This window comes from Gorilla gorilla, chromosome 4, assembly GCF_029281585.2.
Source record: "Gorilla gorilla gorilla isolate KB3781 chromosome 4, NHGRI_mGorGor1-v2.1_pri, whole genome shotgun sequence".
NCBI lineage: Eukaryota > Metazoa > Chordata > Mammalia > Primates > Hominidae > Gorilla > Gorilla gorilla.
The window spans coordinates 147,615,129-147,635,412 of record NC_073228.2 but is presented as its reverse complement, the minus strand read 5'-3'; positions in this window follow the sequence as shown (position 1 = coordinate 147,635,412).

Sequence of the window (20,284 nt, the reverse complement as noted above, 5' to 3'; positions counted from 1 at the left end):
AGGAGCTTGGCTGCCATGGATCTGCTCAGGGTTAAGGGTGGAGAAAGAGTTGACTGCAAGAGAACAGCAGGGAGTTTCATGGGGTAATGGAACTGTTCTGTGTCCTGATTGTGATGGTATTTTAAGAATCTATGTCTGTGTAAAATGTCATGGAACTGTGCACCAAAAAGGTCAATTTTACTGTATGACTTTAAAAAATAAAACTTTAAACAAGATTACATAAAATAATGCATGTTTAATAGAGTCCCTGGCAGACAGTAAATTTTATCTATGAGTTCTTTCCAAGACTGTGGTATAGAGTATATCTCCATGCATCTAATTTAATAGAGCCAACTGGTAGAGTTCAATACAGTGTGCCCAGGTGAAACATAAGATAAAAGAAAATACTATAAACCATGTAAATAGTGCAGTGATTCTACCTGACCACCTCCTCAATACATATGTGCTTGGAGTGCAGGAGAGATAGGAAAAGTGAATCTGATCTTCCACATTTCGTGCCAGTTCCCACATGCTCCTCTCATGGTATGGACGTCTCTCTGCACTGAATGTGCTACTAGTGTTTCAAGATAAGAACATTTCCTAAAATATGGCCTCCAAATGCACGCCGACTACTTAATCTGGTATTAATCCAAAGAAACAGGAATATGTCTAGACAGTGGGAAAAAACTGGCTGCGTTGGGTTTATTGGCATTCAATTTGATGTCTTCCTAAAAGATTATAAAAGGTAATTTTGGCTATATGCAACTCTTGCCGTACACACTCATGTGATTTAAAATCAGCTCTGTTGCTCAGAGATGAGAAAACTAACTGATATTTAATGCAGGTTGTCATATACATATGCTTGATTGCCTGTTTGGAATTGCTAATAGTCCTTATGCAATGCTCCTAGAAAATGTACCAGCCATTATGACAGCTCAAGGACAGGTAGACCTCAGAGACACTCGGACCCAATGACAAATACAGGTTGACTTCCACACCTCCCATAGTTTCAGGTTAATGAAGGTAAATAGTCTAGTCTGTTATCCTACCCCCAGATGAATGAGTCTTGACCTAAAAGAACTCTTTGGCAGTAGTATTTAAAAGCTGAGACATACTCTTCATTGTTGAGAGTCTGTAGATTATTCATCTTTTAAAGTCAGATTTAATTTCTATAAAAGTAAATGTAATTTTCAGTTAAATCTTATGTTAAATAAGTTAATTCTGTTAGAGATACCAATTTTGGTAAAAAGATATATATATTTTTATATATAATATTATATATATAATATTATATATATTTTTATATATAATAATATATATAATATTATATATTTTTATATATAATAATATATATAATATTATATATTTTTATATATAATAATATATATAATATTATATATTTTTATATATAATAATATATATAATATTATATATTTTTATATATAATAAAATATATAATATTATATATTTTTATATATAATAATATATATATAATATTTTATATATATATATACACATACACACACATATATATATTAAGACATGCCTAGGAAGTGAGGAAGCTGGTTTTAGGGGTCTCCCAAAATGTTTGAGACCTGTATAGACTGGAAAATGTTAACAGGCTGGGAAATTGCTTTTTAAATGTCTTCAGCTCAGTGTTAGTCTTTCAAGTTGACTTCTTTGAAGGCAGAATATTAACACAAAATTATGTATTCTAGCATTTATTATTTGAGTCTCATCTCTCCTGAGCCTTTGTTTTGTTAAGGTGCACAATCTTGATGTAATCTTAATATTTGTTTGTTTGAAAAATCCAAATTGAGCAATGCATAGGCTTACAAAAGAATACAATAATTGCTAATATTTTATTGTACAACTACGTTGGACTATGTTGAAGAAACTCCCCTAAGCATTTGACAAGTGTTACCTTATTTAATCCTCACATTAACTTTCTGTAAAAGCTACTATGCTATACCCATTGTACAGTAGAGGGCTGAGATCCAGAGAGGTTAAGTAACCCGCTAGTGGCCAAATGGGCGGTAGGTAAGTTGTAGAGTCAAGGCCCCTTGATAAGGTCTGCCTGACACCTGAGTGCCTGCTTCCCAGTCTCCTTGCTACGTTGCCTTCCAGGAAAGGCATGGAAAATAATCAGAATGGTAACAAAGCAATCCAAGACAGGATATGAGAACCAATCAGGATATAGGACATGACTGGGGATTCAAAATGAGTTAGGGAGAAGAGGTATCAACAGGCGAACAGCCCCTTGTTCTGATTTTCACCATTTGAAATAACACCCAGAATAATCCGTCATTTATTATTATTATATTTTTCGAGACGGAGTCTTGCTGTGTCGCCCAGGCTGGAGAGCAGTGGTGCGATCTCAGCTCACTGCAACCTCCACCTCCCAGGTTCAAGCAATTTTCCTGTCTCAGCCTCCTGAGTAGCTGGGACTACAAGTGCGTACCACCACACCCAGCTAATTTTTTTTTGGATTTTTAGTACAGACCGGGTTTCACCATGTTGGCCAGGCTGGTCTTGAACTCCTGACCTCGTGATCCACCCTCCTTGTCCTCCCAAAGTGCTGGGATTTTAGGTATGAACCATTGCGCCCAGCCCATCATTTATTATTTTACCTAAATATTTAATTTATTAATTCACTCAACAAGTGTGACTGATCCCCTATTACAAGCTGACAGCTGAATTAGCTAGGCACACAGAGTTGAATCTACCAAGGCTTCTGATGTTTTTCCATTTTATTTTCAGTTGACATGTAATAATTATACATATTTATAGGATACAGAGTGATATTTCAGTATGTGTATACAATATATGAAGATCAAATCAGGATAATTAATGTATCAGTTACTTCAAACATTTATGATTTCTTTGTGTTGTGAACATTCAAAATAGTCTCTTCTAACTTTTTGAAAATATGCAACAAATTATTAAAGAGCTTTTAGTCTCTTATATGAGCTATTATTTACTTTAAAACATTTCATCATAAAGTATTATAATACGTGTGTGTTTATTCTACACTCTAATAAAAAATACATACTTCAGAGTGATCAACCAGCCCTTAATTATTAGAGTCATACCCCAGAAGTGCTGCTGCAAGAGTTTCAGCTCTTTATCTCTAATCAACAATATGTTTTGTTTATTGGCATAATAGATTATTTTCTCTCATGCTAATAATCAAAGGTGTTTCCATTAGTGCAATTAGGGTGTTCAAGAGGTAGATTGGCTAAAAATAGCATGGAGACATACTCCATCCTTGCATGACAGGGTATGAGAATCTTCTGACCTCAGTGGTCTTTATATCTAGTTGAATGACAGATTTTTGTGTATAAAAACTTATGAAGGCTGTAGGTGTTATATTCCACCAGGAGAGGATCAACCCTTTCCTCTGCGGGGTGGATAGACTGAGGCTGGGAGAAGCATCTTCCCCAAGCTTGTGACTGGGCTGTGTGTATCTTGGATTTGTTCCTGTTCCCAGAATGAGGCCCTTCTTCTAAGTGAGAACATGAAGTATCGACCAGGACCCCAGCGCCTGGGAGATCCTTGACTTCTCAGTGCACACGGAATACAGAAAACTCCCATTTGCTTTTCAGAAGTTTTCTGATTTTTAATCTCCTATTCCATGCAGCTTCAGAATTCTGCAAATTTCTTAAAGGGAAACCAGCTGTGTGTTTGAGGCTCCTCAAGTCTCCAGTGGATTCCAGCCTCACATAAATGCAAAAACCTCTGCTTTCCCATCCCAACAGTGGCCCTCTGTTGGGCCAAGCAAGATGCTCAGCTCTGGCCATAGCCGGAACTGGCCAAAGCTGCCAGGGAACAGGCAGCTGCAAACAACTCAACTCACCACTGCCCCCAGGCCCCATGAACCAGAGTTCCTCCCCAGCAGTCAGCGTCTTCGTAGAACCATGAACTGGAGGAAAGTTCTGCTCTGCTTTTCTAAGATTTTTAAACTTAGTTTCTAAGTCTCCCACTGGGCTCAGCTTCAGGATTGAGCAAATATCTTCAAGAAGTAACTAGCTGTGTGTTAAGGCCTCCTTACTGCATACCTGCTCCAGTCTCTGCTGTTTTCTCCTTCCCTGGCAACAGCGGCCCTTTGCTGGAGCCAAGAAAGGCTTCTCAGCCTCATAGCCACACCTAGAACTAGGCAAATACCCCCTAGGAAAAAGCTGCAAAAGATCCCTCCCTCACCCCTCTGGGATTTTCCCGTCTGGAATTTTAGCCCATCTAGTCCTCATTGCTTTTGCAGCTCTCTGATGCCTTGAAACAGATGTGTTTTTTGAATTTGATCTAGCTTTTTTTCAGTTGTGTTCCCGTGGGAGTGTTAAGCTGCCATAAACCACTCTATTCTAAGTGGAAAGCCCCATCTGCACTTTTGAAATGGCAGCCAATGCAGGACCCAGGTTGCTGGTGGGAAGGACTCTTCTGCATGATGCCAGCCATAGTGTTGAATCCATCTTGCCCCCAGAATAGTATCCATTTTGTGTCCAATGAAACTAAAAGGATAGAATTGGGACTCAAGAAGATTGCCAAACAGGTTCTAGACTGTTTGGTGTCTGCTTTCTAAAAAAAAAAAAAAAAATGTGTGAAAGATCTGGGTTTGAGAATTTTCTTTTTCTTTCTTTTCATTTTTTTGAGACAGAGTTTTGCTCTGTCGCCCAGGCTGGAGTGCAGTGGCACAATCTCAGCTCACTGCAACCTCTGCCTCCCAGGTTCAGGCAATTCTCCTGTCTCAGCCTCCCGAGTAGCTGGGATTACAGGTGCATGCTGCATGCCTGGCTAATTTTTTGTATTTTTAGTAGAGTTGGGATTTTGCCATGTTGGCCAGGCTGGTCTTGAACTCCTGACTCAGGTAATCCACCCCCCTCAGCATTTCGAAGTGCTGGGATTACAAGCATCAGCCACTGTGCCCGGCTAAGAGTTACTTTCATTATAACCTGGTAGGAAAGTTGCAGGGGAGGAGATCCTAAACTGTAAACTACCTCTACATTTTTGAAGGTTACTAGTTCTTAAAAAAAAGAAGCTAATAATTGGGAATGACCAAACCGGCTTAGATCCATTCTCAACATAGTTCAATTTATTTCGTTTTGACTGACATCACTTCTTCAGTAATAAGTGCTACAAATAAACAAACCAGCGTGTAAAGCATTATTTCCTGTTCCTTTTGCTCTAAAAATAACTAACTTTCCACGGAACAACTTCATTTACCTGGTCCATGAGGTCCATAAGTATGTCAGTATATTTGTTTTTCACCTCTGGGTCCCCTCAATTGTTTCAAAAATATCAATTCTATGTCTTCTCAGTCTTCGTATTTTCTCACTTGAGTGCTTATTTTCCCATTTGTATATTTACCAAACTCCCTAATTCTAATTTTAACTGATCTTTCCCAGAGACTTTTCTTCTCCAGCTCTGTATTCCTTTGTTTATTCAAAGATTTACTAAGTATTGCTTTATTATATCCAGACTTATGTACTGTACATAGCCACATCTCAATTTTGTAGCTGAGGAAGGCAATATTTGATTTCATATACCTGCAGGTAATTGATATTTGATTGTAGAACTACCCTTTTATTCCAAAACAGAGAATCGAAAGTACTCTATACCTTGTCTGTCAATTTCTCACCAAACCTTAGCATACTGTCTTACACATACTAGGCATTTAGCAGCTATGTTAATGTATTAATCAATGAAAAATATATTAAATTCATTCAGGGAGTAAAGGAGTAAGTAAAAGCGCACACATGATTTGTAGTATCTCCCATGTTCTTCTCTTGAATCTCATCTAAAATAAAAGCCCATGTTATAGACTCAGAGACCTGTTTGGTACTTCAGGCCAAAAGAAGCAATAAAAACTTTGTTTAAAAAAATCGATCTTTGCTTCTGAAAGAACAGAAGAGTGAGGATAGAAGTCTTATCAAAAGAGAGAGCTTCCCAAACCATTCTTGAAAGGGCATAGAAAACAGGTACAGGGGAAGGTTTACATTCAAAGAAGGAATGATAAAGGTGTGAAAAGGCAAGAATATAGAGGTGTCGAAAAGTACACTTAGATTAAAGAAGACAGTACGCTGTGTTGACTTTCTAGGTAGAAACTACAAGGAAAGGTGATAGTGAGGAACCCTGGAGCAAGATAGGAAGAAGGAAGCTTATTTCACTAACTTCTCTTTCAGACCCTAAGGCATCACCTACACTGAAGTCTGCACATTACCAGCACTCTGAGCACTGTGCTGGGAGGGTGAGTTAAGAGAGAGAAAAAGTGTTTGTGCATCTTGATATTTATGAAGATCTATTGGAGACCATCCATGTGCTGAAGCCACCACTTGTTTTGCTTGTGGAGGTTTTCTCTTATTTGGTTCTTTTAGAATAGGAAGAAAAACCAGAAAGAAATGATGTCTAGAAACCATTTCTCTCGACAAAACACGTGTTTCTGACCTCATCTTCACTCGCCTTCTCTGGGGAGGACTTCTGCCCAAGTTGATATGATGATAACACACATTAGGAACACATTTAACATAACAATGGTGTGCACAACACACTTGAGCATTTATCCAGGAGGATATGTGATACTGGCAAATTGAAGGCTGGTTCCAATTTGTTTGTGGATAGACACAGAATACTAAGTCCAATGCAAAAGTGCAGAGTAAACGTTTGATAAATACAGTCAAATGAATAAACTAATGAATGAACACAAAACAAGTTGAACTATACATATGTAGAGAAAACACCATAGAAAGAGTCATCTAAGCTCTCTGCTTGGTCATAGATTTATCGCATCACCAACAATTTATTGCATCAACAAATGAAACAGTAAAATGAATCCAAACTTGTTTAGTACATCTAAAAAAATTGCTGGCAGATAAAGGTATCTCAAATTCAAAAAAAAAAGGGGAGACAGAAGTTTTATGTCTTACATATGCAGGTCATGATTAAAAAATAAGACAACAGCCTGGGCACAATAGCTCATGCCTGTAATCCCAACACTTTGAGAGGCTAAAGTGGGAGGATCACATGAGCCCAGGAGTTTGAGACCAACTTGGGCAACATAGTGAAACCCCATTTCTATTAATTTTTTTAAAAAAGATGAGAAAGCAAAACAAAAACATTGCTTCATCCAATTATAACATATAGTGAAAAACAAAAGGATGTCAGGCCTAAGCTTGGATTCTTGCTCCATCTCTTCTGTTTGCTTCAGGAATGTTACTTAACTCCCTCGAGCCTTTTTCCTTGTCTTTGAAATGTGCTACCCATACTTATTTGGAAGTGTATTAACCTAGTACATATACTAAGTAAGCTCATGAAGGTAAAGGCCTTGTGGGTTCTTTTCACTTGATAGGAATTTTCTATTTACATTCCTCTTTCTTCTTGGAGTATGTTCACTAACATACCCTTTGCTGCTGACTACAAAGTAATGTGCTCATGCCATTTTCCAAGAGAAAGGAGAATTTATTAGGTTGATCAGAGAAGCATGCAGTAAGAATATAACAAGTACGCTGATGCCAAGAACAGGTTTCTTCTTATCTGGTTACTGTTCTTGTTTTCTTTGGACATTTCATCTCCAAATCCACTTCATGCCCACATAGAACAGTCTTCTGGAACATAGATGGATGAAGGGACCCAATAAAGGTTTGCTCTTTTTTGGTTAGGTCACTTCTTTCCCCTCTAGAAATTTATCTCAGGCTCACTGTGTGTAGTCCCTATACATATGCTTTTATTGTTCATTTCCAGAATGCAGAAATTCCCATGCTGATAGGTGGGTTCAGATAGCCATGTCTATCAACTCATCATTTTCTTGGAGCAGACAGTCTTGGATGGCTTTAAAATAAGGCTGAGAGATCAATCATAAGACCACGAAGAACAGTCACAGTTTTCTTTTGGCAAGAGCAGCAGTTCCCAAACTTTGGTCATTTTAATATGATGGCCATGATTTTTGTCACATTGGCACACCAACCCATCTTTATGTTTTTATCATAGTTGCTTAATACTTCCTTAATATTCTTTTAAGTCACCTACTCTTTTTACCCAAAATTATTTAAAATGAAAATTTATATTATTATTTTCAATGTTAAAAAATCACCATAAAAAGAAAATTTTAAAAAGTATAAATTCTAACTAGAAGGTTGTCTAAGATTCTGAGCTTCTGACCTGCTTTTTTTAAAGATGGAGTTTATGAAGTGTAAAAGATATGTGTTAAAGATTTGTAGCTCCTAACTTAGACTTTCTGCTTGATGAAATCAGCACTGAGAAGGAATTGAAAAGGGAATCACTTCCTCATCCTGTGGGGCAAGGAGATGTAATGCTTTTATCGAAGGACTATCAGCAATGAGGAAGTGCCTGTTACAGGGCGGTGCTAAGGGCAACCCCATTTCTCTGGTTACAGGGACCTGCAAACTCAGTGGGGACCCAAGACAGGTACATTCGGGTCACGGCCAACATGCAGAGAGAGAGAACACACACCTTTTTGGTGAGTACCCTGTTACATAGACATTTTACAAATATTGGTTCCCTGGAAGCCCCTCCCACCTCCCCTCTCATCCTTGTAAGTTCTTCCTTACATCCCACCTTAATATAAACAATAACCAGTTATTACTGAGGGCTCCCTATGTGCCAAGCAGTTTCATGTATCATTTCATTCAATCTTCACCACACTTTAATCATTTTATAATTGAGGAAACTTAATTTATAACTGAAGCAACTTGCCCCAAATTGCCCAAGGGCAGGGATCTCTTATGATTTGGGGTTTCACCACCAAGATATAATTAGAGATAAGGATGTTATTTAGCTAATTAAGTCAAATAGACAAAACAAACCATTTGCCTCAATTATCTGAATTTTGGCTCACCATTCTTAAAGTTTGGCTCAGAAATTATACTCTTCTTTTTTCTAGGAACAGTTTTGTTTTGTTTTTGGCTTGGGTAATCTGGCTTATTTCCTCGGTTCTCTCATCAGTGACTACCACAGTACTGTTCTCAGAGCGATTTCATAAATATACATGGAGAGAGCAAGTAAGGGAGAAAGACAGAGACAAGGGGAGAGAAGGAGGGCAGCAGGGAGGGAGGAGGATGCCTCCTTGTTAGCAAACCCACTGGACGTGTATGCCCGAGAATTTAGGTCTGCACCAAATGATTGCTAATAAACCTCATCACTTCTGGTCACTTCCCTTACTATCGATGGTTCACCGCGTTTCTGTTACCCTCAGCCCTGAAATGGAGCTCACAGAATTGGCCCTAACCTCCTCACATGGCTGTGACAATCTAACGAGCATATGTTCGCATAAGAATTATACCCATAAACACGTTGCTTCAGATGGGGTTCTTCCTGGTGATTTAACTGGGTGCTCTGCCCTCCTAGGGAGCTGCAGCTTTGCAAAACTCTCCAGAACTATAGTCACAGCCAGCCATCACTTTAGGGATAAAACTAAAGAAATTCTAGATCCCATCTAAATTCTCCATGCCTTGTATGTGCAAATGTGAAAAGCCAGAAACATCATTCCCAGTTCCGTGGTCTATTAATAATATTCTTTCAGCTCCAAAACAATTCAGTTGCTCTGAATGAATTTAACATATCCTTGCTCCATTATTCAAATTCAAACATCACCTCCATGAACAAAACAAAACAGGACACATTTGCCAAAAACAAAAACATGTTTTGCCTCAAATTTCTGGTTTGACAATTCTGGGGGTAATAATTAGGTGAATAAGTGTTTCAGCCACCTACTTCATTTTACTTATATGTGTGAGCATCCACAATATAGTTATATTTATAAACTATAAAGATGTTTCTTCTATGTCTGAATTTTTAAAAGTCAGTACCTGCTGAAATTCTGTCCTATTTGCAAACAAGAATGTTTGGCCCCTCACTTTTCCATTTAGCTTAAAAAATCTCATAAGTATCTTAATAAATATAGGGTCAAAGCAGTTCTCATACATTTATGGCCAGGTTATCACAATAACACGTTTATTTCCTCATTATAAAATATTTTTAAATTGCCCTTTAAACTGCCACTTAGCTTATGGAGTTTATGACAGTTTTTTGTTTTATCTTCAAACTGAAGCACTGAACTGACAATAGTCATGGGCTTGTTGAGTTTAGATTTTTCTCAACTCCTACTGTCGATGTCAAGTAACCTCTACAAGTGTGCCAAGATGCTTAGTTCTGTTGCCTGCAGGTTAACTGTATGGGTCCCAGAGTCTTCAAGACTCAGGGAAATCTGTGATTGTAAGAAACAACCACCCCCACAAAAAACTTTCCCACCTGGAGGACTTCTAACTGAAGAGTGAAAAGTATATCTCTTAGGGACTAGGGGAGAAGGGACCAAGGCAACTAAGAGTGGAGATACATTTTAAGACTATCTTATTGTATAGATCAACATGAGGTTTTGCACACATAACTGGAGTTGAATACATGACTACCCACCTGTACCTCTGAATCCATCTATTTGTTGCCTATCTGCAGAGCTACCACCCTTGTTCAAATACTTTCTTGGAGAATAGCAATAGTCTCCTAGCTGTTCTCCCGACACCAACCCTACCCTCCTATACGCCAGTGTTCACACGGCAGCCAAAGTAATCTTTGAAAACACAGAACTAATCTTGTCACTTCCCTAGCTTAAGAAAGAAAAGACAGTGATTTCTCAAAACTCTTCAAAGTAAGGTAAATGGCCCCAGCATCGTCCCCTCTGACCTGGCTGGTTTCATCACACACTGCTCCCCTCTGTTTTCTGTGCTCCAGCCCCAAACTCCGGTGCATCTGGTATGGAGTCTTTCTCCCCTCTTCTCCACCTATATGGGAAGCAGTGGAGTGTAGTTAAGAGAATCGTTCTGGAAAATAACAGGCAGGGCTGTATTGAGGACTCAAAGAGTTACTACATGAAAAGTGCTTAGAGTTAACCCTGATACCTAGTCTACACTCAGTAAGTGATAGCTGTTTCAGGATCTTACTCAACTTTCAGCTTTCAGCTTAAATAGCACTTTCCCTGGGAGGCCTCTCCAACTCCCCCAGGCCAAGCCTGGACAACCTATTAGGTGCACTCGCAACTTCTTCCACTTCTTTAAGGTACTTGTCACAATTTGTAGTTATGGGTGACTATTTGGTTGATTTCTGTCTCCTCTGCTAGGCTATAAACTCAGCGAGGTCACAAATCATGACTATTTTGTTCACCATTTATCATATTCTGAGCACTCAACTCAGTGCCTGTAGTCTACTTGGTGGTAGGTATATATATATTTAGAGTTGGAGTCTCACTGTGTTGCCCAGACTGGTCTCAAACTCCTGACCTCAAGCAAACTTCCCGCTTTAGCCTCCCAAGTTGCTTGGATTACGGGTGTGAGCTACCATGCCTGGCTAGTCAATATATAATCATCAAGGGATGTTGAAGGAATAAAAAAGTAGATGGATGGACAGATGAATGGATAGATGGGTGGGTGGGTGGATGGATGGGTGGATGGACGGACAGATGGACAGACAGACAGATGGATGAGTATATCTGGTGAAGTGTTAAACTAGGTAAGGTAAAGCCCCGAAAAGAATATTAGGGATCTAAATGAACATGGATCTTGTGGAAATAAAGACAATTGTAGGGTGGTACAGAAGAGAAGAAGGAGAATTATCTGAAATTTTAACAGATATTTACTTCCAATGGGAGGGAGTGCTCAGGCTGAAGCTTCCTGGTAAGCAGAAGGAGGATGGTCCTTAGCCGAGGCCTCACAGCATAACGCTAAAGAGCACAGACTCTAACATCTATCAGACCTGATTTGAATTCCAGCTCCACTGCTCCCAAGCTATCCACAGAGAACATGTTTCTTCACATTCCTAAGTTCCATTTTTCCTGCTGTAGAATTGGGTAACAATAATGCCCTCCTGTGAAGATATTAGGAGGCTTAAGTGAATTTTGGATGTAAAGTGATGCACTCAGTGCCTTGAGCATAGTCATAAGAAACTGCCACCCTGAGCTCAATCTTAAAACCCTCAACAAAGCAACACGGTTTGTACTGCTGTGTTGTAAGGGGCAGGGGGAGTTGCAAATGAATCACAACAACCTTGCAGAAAATCTGCTTCTGCTCCTGCGAGATAGGACACACAGCAGCCATATCTTACAGGGACAAGTTGCTCCATGTATCTTGTGCCTAAATTGCTATTCCTCTTCCTCTCACCCCCTGTGATGAACCCTGGGTCCTTAGGGGCTCAGCTTGTATTTTCAGTGTTGTCAAAACTAACTTCCTAATTACTTGAATTACTATAACTTGAATTTATTTCAAATATATATAGTTTTCCAGAGACCACTAATTTTCTTTTCATAAAATAAAGTCCTAAAATAATCTAGTTGTGTTCTTTCCCCATAGGCCTTACCAAAAAAAAAAAAAAAAAAAAAAAAAAAACAAGGAATATGTGCTTTTGAAATCACCTCATGTCTCCTGGATTTCCTCATTCACCAGCAAAAAATTTAATAATGAACCCAGCACAATTCACAACGGGGGAGGAAAATCTGCCACCCCAGTCCTCAAGGGAAGAGATATGAGGTTGATTGCAGAGTGAAAATTTAATCTCTGCCTGAGGTTCCAAAGAAAAGGGGGTCTGAGCCGATTGTTCAATTACACACTCAGTAAGCACATGGTTGTGTTATCCCTGCTGAAAAAGGGCAGTGAGCCAGGCTTTCATTCTTGTGTTCAGCATACGGGAGACTGCAAAGACCACACAGATGGCAGACGACAAAGAATAACCCACTTCTTCACGAAGGCAATAAGTGAGTTTCTGTCTGGTGGTAACACAGATTGGGTGATTGTGGCTGGCGGCGCAATTAGCTGTAAGCTTGATATGGCCATGGGGAGTGAGGGGCCCAACATAGATTTCCATAATATAGATAGCCCTTAGATTTTACTAGAAATTATCCCAAATCCTATGGGAATATCTGTACTTGTGAACACACAGTTTCCTCCATAACATTCAGATGATTTCAGATCCTTAGTGACTCTGACCTAAACTAGTTTTCTCTGGCTAAGAATGCTTTTTCATACCCCTTTCACTTTCTCTTCCTTTTCTTCACTGGCACTAACATTGGCTTTTTTCAGAAGCAGTTTTCTAAAAATAAATCAAATAGTTTTTTATTGTTTCCTAAGAGTCATGGCACATGTGGTAAGGAAGGAACAATGAAACCATGCGGAGATGGGGATATGGAAGGTGGGCAGGTGGCTAGGCTCCCTCACCCACTAGACCAGACATATGAATGCATGTCAGGGGAAGAAAAGGAAACGAACCTTACTGATTTCTGCCCTTCGCCTGGTATGATGAGAGTTCCTTCCATGTCATATCGTCTTACTCCAGAGTTTGTACTCATAAACACTGTTCTTTATAGGAACTCTGCGAGGTTTGACCTTATTATGTCCATGTAATGACACGAAAACTGAGACTTGAGAAGGTCAAGAAGAAAAATCTCTTAGCAGTGTGTAGGATCTTTATGGACCTGTTCTATAAACAACAAGAAATCATGGTTACATTTTGCTTTATGGCAACAACAGGTCTCAACCAAGGCTATATCTCAGAGTTACTTAGAACTTCTGAAAATGAAGGTTTCCATGTACTGTTCCTAATCTACGGAATTGGAATCCATCACCTGTTATCTATGGAATGAAATTGCTGAGTAGCCTTTTAGTCAGCAATTTCATTCCATAGATAATCCTGCTAATTATAAAGCATAACTCTTTTATCTCATTTAGTTTTGCAATGGCCCTTAAAGGAACTACTGTTAGGATTCCTATTTTATTGATGAGGAAAAAGGTACAGAGAAGTCTGGGAACACGCCCAGTGTCACGTAGGAAGCATGGAAGCAGAATTCAAACCCAGGTTGTTCGTGCCTGAATTTTTCCCACTACATATTTATTGTCTTCCCAACATTCAGGATGCTTCAAAAGAACACAGGGCTTTTGATGCTCAGACACTCCTACTATTTTTCCAAAATCTATTAAAAATGGGGATGGCAGAGCATCTATGAATATAATTAATACCTGGTATTTCAATAGCAATTTTTAATTTAAAAGGGCTATGTATTTATTATGCTATTTAATCCTCACAACAATCTAGAAGGAAAATGTTATTTTTCTTATTTTACAGACAGAAAATTAAGCCTGGGAGGGATTAGATAATCTATCTTGGATCCTACAGCCAGTGAGTGATAGGCCCTGGATTCAAACCCAGATTCTCTGCTTCCACAGCCCTCCCCGCCTTGGCCTTACTAATAGTTCTTGGACCTCAGAGGCAGCCTCTTTCTTTTCTCTGCCTTTCCTGCCTTGCCACACAGCCTTTGTGTTTCTTTGTGCCTCCTGATGAAGGATACAAGTGCAAATAGCAAGAGCTTGATGCCATCAGCCTGTGATTCTGGACAATCTGATGCAATCATCTTTCTCACAGCATCCTCAAGGAATAAATCACAGGAAAGAGCTCCTGGGCTTTTCGTTTGTTTTAAACAATAAGAGATGTTCAAGTTGTTATCAGTGTTTGAGGTTTCTAATCAGCCTAAACTGTCTGCTCTATAATATATGCTGACCTTCTAGACTGATAAACCTGCATAATTATTGACATCTGCAAAAGTTAGTCTTTGCATATTATGTTGGGGACACAGTTCTGACAACATCGGGAGCAGCAAGTATTAGAAATCATTACGGGCAGGCTGGCTGTGAGAATGGTACTTTCAATTGTACCAGGCAAATGGCAAACAGATGAGTTTATATCAAGGCTAGAAATAAATTTAGGTTTTCTCTATATACCCGGCCTCCAGATCAAGCCAAAACAGCAATTTTTGTTTTCATCAATTAGAGAAGACAGTCACTTAGGGGTCACAGCTGGTTTATTTGCCATGTCTATGACAGCAATAGTGGCAACAAAAGCTGATATATGTCATTTAAATAAAGGCATACGGTCTTGGTGTTATTTGGCGAGACCTGTCATCAAACTAAAAAGTTAAAAATCAATCAACTGTTGGAGCCGGGTGTGGTGGCTCACGCCTGTAATCCCAGCACTTTGGGAGACCTAGACGGGTGGATCATGAGGTCAGGGGATCGAGACCATCCTGGCTAACACGGTGAAACCCCGTCTCTACTAAAAATACAAAAAACCAAAATTAACCGGGCGTGGTGGGGGCACCTGTAGTCTCAGCTGCTCGGGAGGCTGAGGCAGGAGAATGGCGTGAACCTGGGAGGCGGAGCTTGCAGTGAGCCGAGATTGCACCACTGCACTCCAGCCTGGGTGACAGAGCAAGACTCCATCTCAAAAAAAGAAAAAAATAAAATTAATAAATAAATAAATCAGCTGTTTCTTTTTATATGTCATAGCAAACCAAATAGCTCCACCACTTTTTTTAATCAGAATTATTTAGCTTATAAATTGACTACAACCAAATGTGGTGTCTGATTTTAGTTCACTCATTTAAAACTATTTATTGAGCACCTACTATGTGTAAAGTATTGTGCTAGCTCTGAGGTTACAATTAAGAATAGCACAGGTGATAGCTCCTGCCCTCATGGGGCTTACATTCTAGAGACAGACAGAGAAGTAAATTAGTAAAATAAATTATTTCCTTGAATATTCAGGGAGGGCCTTTCTGAAGAGGCAACAGTTGATCCTGCACTGAAGGTTAAAAAGAACCTGGTTATGTGATAATCAGGGGAAGAGCATGCCAAAACACAAAAGCTCCAAAGCAAGAGGTACTCAGCCTGTTTGAAGCACAGAAAGGAGGCTAAAATAGCTGTAAGGCGGTTAGCCAAGATATAAGGATGGTATGGAGTAAGGGTGAGAGAAAATGGAGGTGGTGAATTTGGAAAGGTAGACAGCGACCAAATCATGCCAGGCCTTGCATGAGTTGTCAGTAAAAATTTTGGGTGACAATGAGGACATTCATCCTGTGACATCCTTCCACCCTGCTGAGTTCATTCAGGCATCTGTGCCTTTGTCCACTTTGTCTATTTCCCTCTAATACTATGGAGGCACTGTTGGGTCCTCCATGACTCCTTGGATCTTCTCCTTGGAGATGACCAGTGTTTTGTGGGTCATACACTTCTGGTGTGGAAGGACTTTAGGACACCAGGAAGTGCTGAAGGTTGGAAGAAAACCTGACTCTATCATTTTCTCTAATGGGAAAAATGCCTACAGAAGTGTTTTTTCCCCTATCAAATTTGATAGAGATATGACCCTTCCTTTTGAGTAACATGACTGATAAGCACAGAAATAACACAGCTATAAATATGTATTATTTGGCTAGATGATACAGTAGTGATGGCTCTCCCAAAAAGAGATAAATTTAAAAATAAATTACATTGGATTTGGCAATATTGAGTTTTATGGAATTTCTACGATTGAATAAATTGGTCAAAATCCAAAGAACCCTGGGATAGGGGTAAGTATTCACTCTGATTCCCCCAACTCTTTTCCTGGCCAACTTCTGTCATCCTTCAGGTCTCAGCCCAGTCAGTAGTCATTTCTTGGAAAAATCCTGCCTTACAACCAAGGGCTAGGTTAGTTGCACCATATTCTCTTTTTTCTGATGCTATATTTTTGCCTTGAAAACACTTATCACCACAGTAAATATAACCATATATGAATACCTTTATTGTTCTCATTAGACAGAGAAAGCAAGGACTATGTCTGCCCTCATTCACGCATGTGTCTGACAAATATGAATAAAGTGCTCACAGTATGCCAGTCAGTGAGCTCAGTGATGGGGAACACATAAGTCCTTGTTCTTATGGAGTTCACGTTCTACTTGGGAGGCTCCATTGCCACTTGGACTATATTCCTTCCCCATTCTTCTTTTCTTTCTTCCCTCTTCCTTTCTTTCTCCTTTCCTTGCTTCCCTTCTACCATATATTTAAGGAATACCTGCTCTGCCCCAGGCACTTAGTTAGCTGCCAGGGATGCACTGATGAGCAAGACAGTTCAGCAGTCTATGGTTTAATTTGTATTATCATATTTTTTTGGTGGGGCAGAGAAAAGGAAATAGATATTGTTAGCTTGTGTTATATAATTTACAGTCAACTAAACTTTACATGGAAGTATTTATCATCCTCATAGAGTATATTCTAGTCCCACTCCTTGAGGAAAATGAGGAATGTTACTAGTGCCAACATATGCTATAGGAAATACTAGGCAGGCTGGCCATAACTTGAGAGATTTCATTCACCTTTTATAGGCAAACAGCCACAGAAGAGACAGATTAGGTGATGTCTCCCACCTTTCATTTTTTACCGAGACTACAGAGGAAAACCAAACAAACCTCTTCTTGGTTCAGCATTATACATCTCCCAAGTCCCACACCAACCTCCCCTGCCCTCAACAAAACACATTACCTCCCATACGCTGTGAGAGGTCAATGGAGTAAACATCATATTTTAAGAGACAGGCTATATATCAGGTAGCCACTGCAAAATCTTTTCTTTTAGCCTAGGAGGCTCCTTGAAATCTGAGTATCTCGTAACTCAAGAAATCTTGTGATCCTCAACACCACCCACAAGTACTAATGGATTTGAGCTTGATAAATTTCAGGGGCCAAGACTCCTTAGCCAGGTCCTGATGAATAGATTCTAATACCCAGCATTACATACACCTTACAAATAAGCTTAGGCATCATTTCCTCGAATTTCCATCATTTGCTTATCACTGTCATATTATTTGTCATAGCTCTTTACCATCTTTACTATTATTTACTAAATATTTTCCTTAAAATTGACTCAATTTTTTAGACTGCAATTGACTTATTTTAAAAAGAAAATATTACATATTAAAACAGAAAATCAGTATCAATCATAAATAGAAGGTTAGTAGCATAGGTATTAGAATTAGCAGACAAGGACATTAAATGTTTTGACAAATATATCCCATTTTTAAAGATGTCAGGTAGAATCAAAAATAAATGTGTATATACATATGTGTGTATATAGATGTATATATATGTGTGTGTGTGCATATATATATATATATATATATAGAGAGAGAGAGAGAGAGAGAGAGAGAGAGAGAGAGACAGAGTTTCTCTCTGTTGCCCAGGCTGGAGTGAGGTGGCACAATCTCGGCTCACTGCAACCTTCACCTCCCAGGTTCAAGTGATTCTCCTGCCTCTCCTGTCTCAGCCTTACAAGTAGCTGGGACACCACCTCCTCAAGCCAGTCTATAAAACCCCATGCATTTCACCAAAGGATGAGAAGTCCCACTCGGGTGCCCCTCTCTCTTGCAGGAAGGAGAGCTGTTCTGCTTTCTCTTTCTTTTGCCTATTAAACCTCCACTCTTAACCTCACTCCATGTGTGTCCATGCCCTTGATTTCCTTGGCATGGGGCAACAAACCTCGGGTATTATCCCAAACGAGCAATGCCACTTCACTACCAAATATTTAAGGAGGAAATAATACCAATTCTGCAAACACTCTTTCAGAAATTGAACAGGAGAGGATACTTAACAACTCATTATCTGAGAGCAAAATTACAGTGATACCAAAACCAAAGACATTACAAGAAAAGAAAAGTATAGACCACAAATCCTCAAGAACATAGGGGCAAAATGTTTAAATAAAATTTTAGCAAATCAAATCCAACAAGATGTAAAAACAATAATACGTCATTACCAAGTGGGATATATCCCAAGATTTAAAATTTTGTTTAACATTTGAAAATCAATCTAATTCACCATATTAACAAACTAAAAGTGAAAAACCATATGAACATCTCAATAGATGCAAATAAAGCATTTGCTAAGACCCACATTCCTTCCTAACAAAATAATAATCTCAGCAAACTAAGGATTTGAGCGAACTTCCTCAATGTGATTAAAGATGTCTAAACGGTAAAGATAACATCAAACAGTGGTCAAGGCCTAATGCTTTCCACTTAGATCAGGTACAAAGTAAAGGATGTCTGCTCTTACTACTTCTATTCAACACAGTACTGGTGGTGATAGCCTGTAAAATAAGTGAGAAAGAAGACAAAAGCCATCCAGGATGAAAAGGAAGAAATAAAGCTGCCTTTATTTGCATACAACATGATCATCTATGTAGGAAAGTCATAGAATCTACAAAAAACCTTCTAGAACCAATAATTGAGTTTAAAGGGTTACAGGATACAAGATCAACATCTACAATCATTTGTATTTATAAATATTAGTAACAAATAATCGGAATTGAAATTTAAAAACAAAAGCATTTACAATAGCTTCAAAAATGTTAGGTACTTAGGAGTAAATATGGCTAAACGTGAAAGGTATATACACTAAAAACTACAAAACATTGTAGAGAGGAATGGAAGATGACATAAACAAGTTCAGAGAGATAGGGTACTCATGGGTCAGAAGACTAAATATTAAGAAGTCGATTATCCATTAAATGATTTATGAAATCAATGCAATTCAAACAAAATCTTAGCATGTCCTTTTATTGAAACTGACAGGTTGATTCTAAAATTTATAGAGAAGTGAAAATGAGCTCTAGTATAGCCAAAATAACTTTTAAAGGGAACAAAGTTGGAGACTAATACTACCTGATGTCAACATTTATTATAATGTTATAGTAAAAAAGACAGTGTGGTATCGGCATAAAGATAGACACATACATCATTAGAATATAATAGAGTCCAAAAGTAGACCCACATATATATGGACAATGTGTTTTTGACAAAGGTGTAAAGATGATTCAGTGGAAAAAGTGTAATCTTTTCAATAAATGTGCTGGGTCAATTTGATGTATGCAAAAAAGAGAAAGAGAGTTAACTTCAATCTGTACATCACACCATAAACAAAATTTAACTGAAAGTAAATCATAGACCTAAATTTAAAGCCTTACATTATACAACTTCTAGAAGAAAAACATAGAGGAAAATCTCTGTGGCCTTGAGTTAGGCAATGATTTCTTAGATAAGACACAAAATCACAATACATAAAAATGACACAATTGAAAAATTGTGCTTTGTCAAAATATTAAAATGTTGCTCTCAGAAAACATTGTTAAGAGCATGGAAAGACAAACCACAGACTTGGAGAAAACATTTGAAAATTGTATATCGAGTAAAGTACTTACATCAAATATAGGTAAAGAATTCTCAAAATTCAATAAAACAAATAACCTAATTTTAAAAACTAGCAAAAGATTTTAAAGAAGATAAACAGATGGCAAATTGAGCACTAAAAGATGCCTAGTATCATTAGTCATTTGGGAAATGCAATTTAAAACCACAATAAGTGACTACAAACCTATTAGAATGGCTAAAATTAAGAAGACTGACTGTAGGTGCTGAGGAGGATATGAAAGAACTGGCACCCTCATACTCTTCTGAT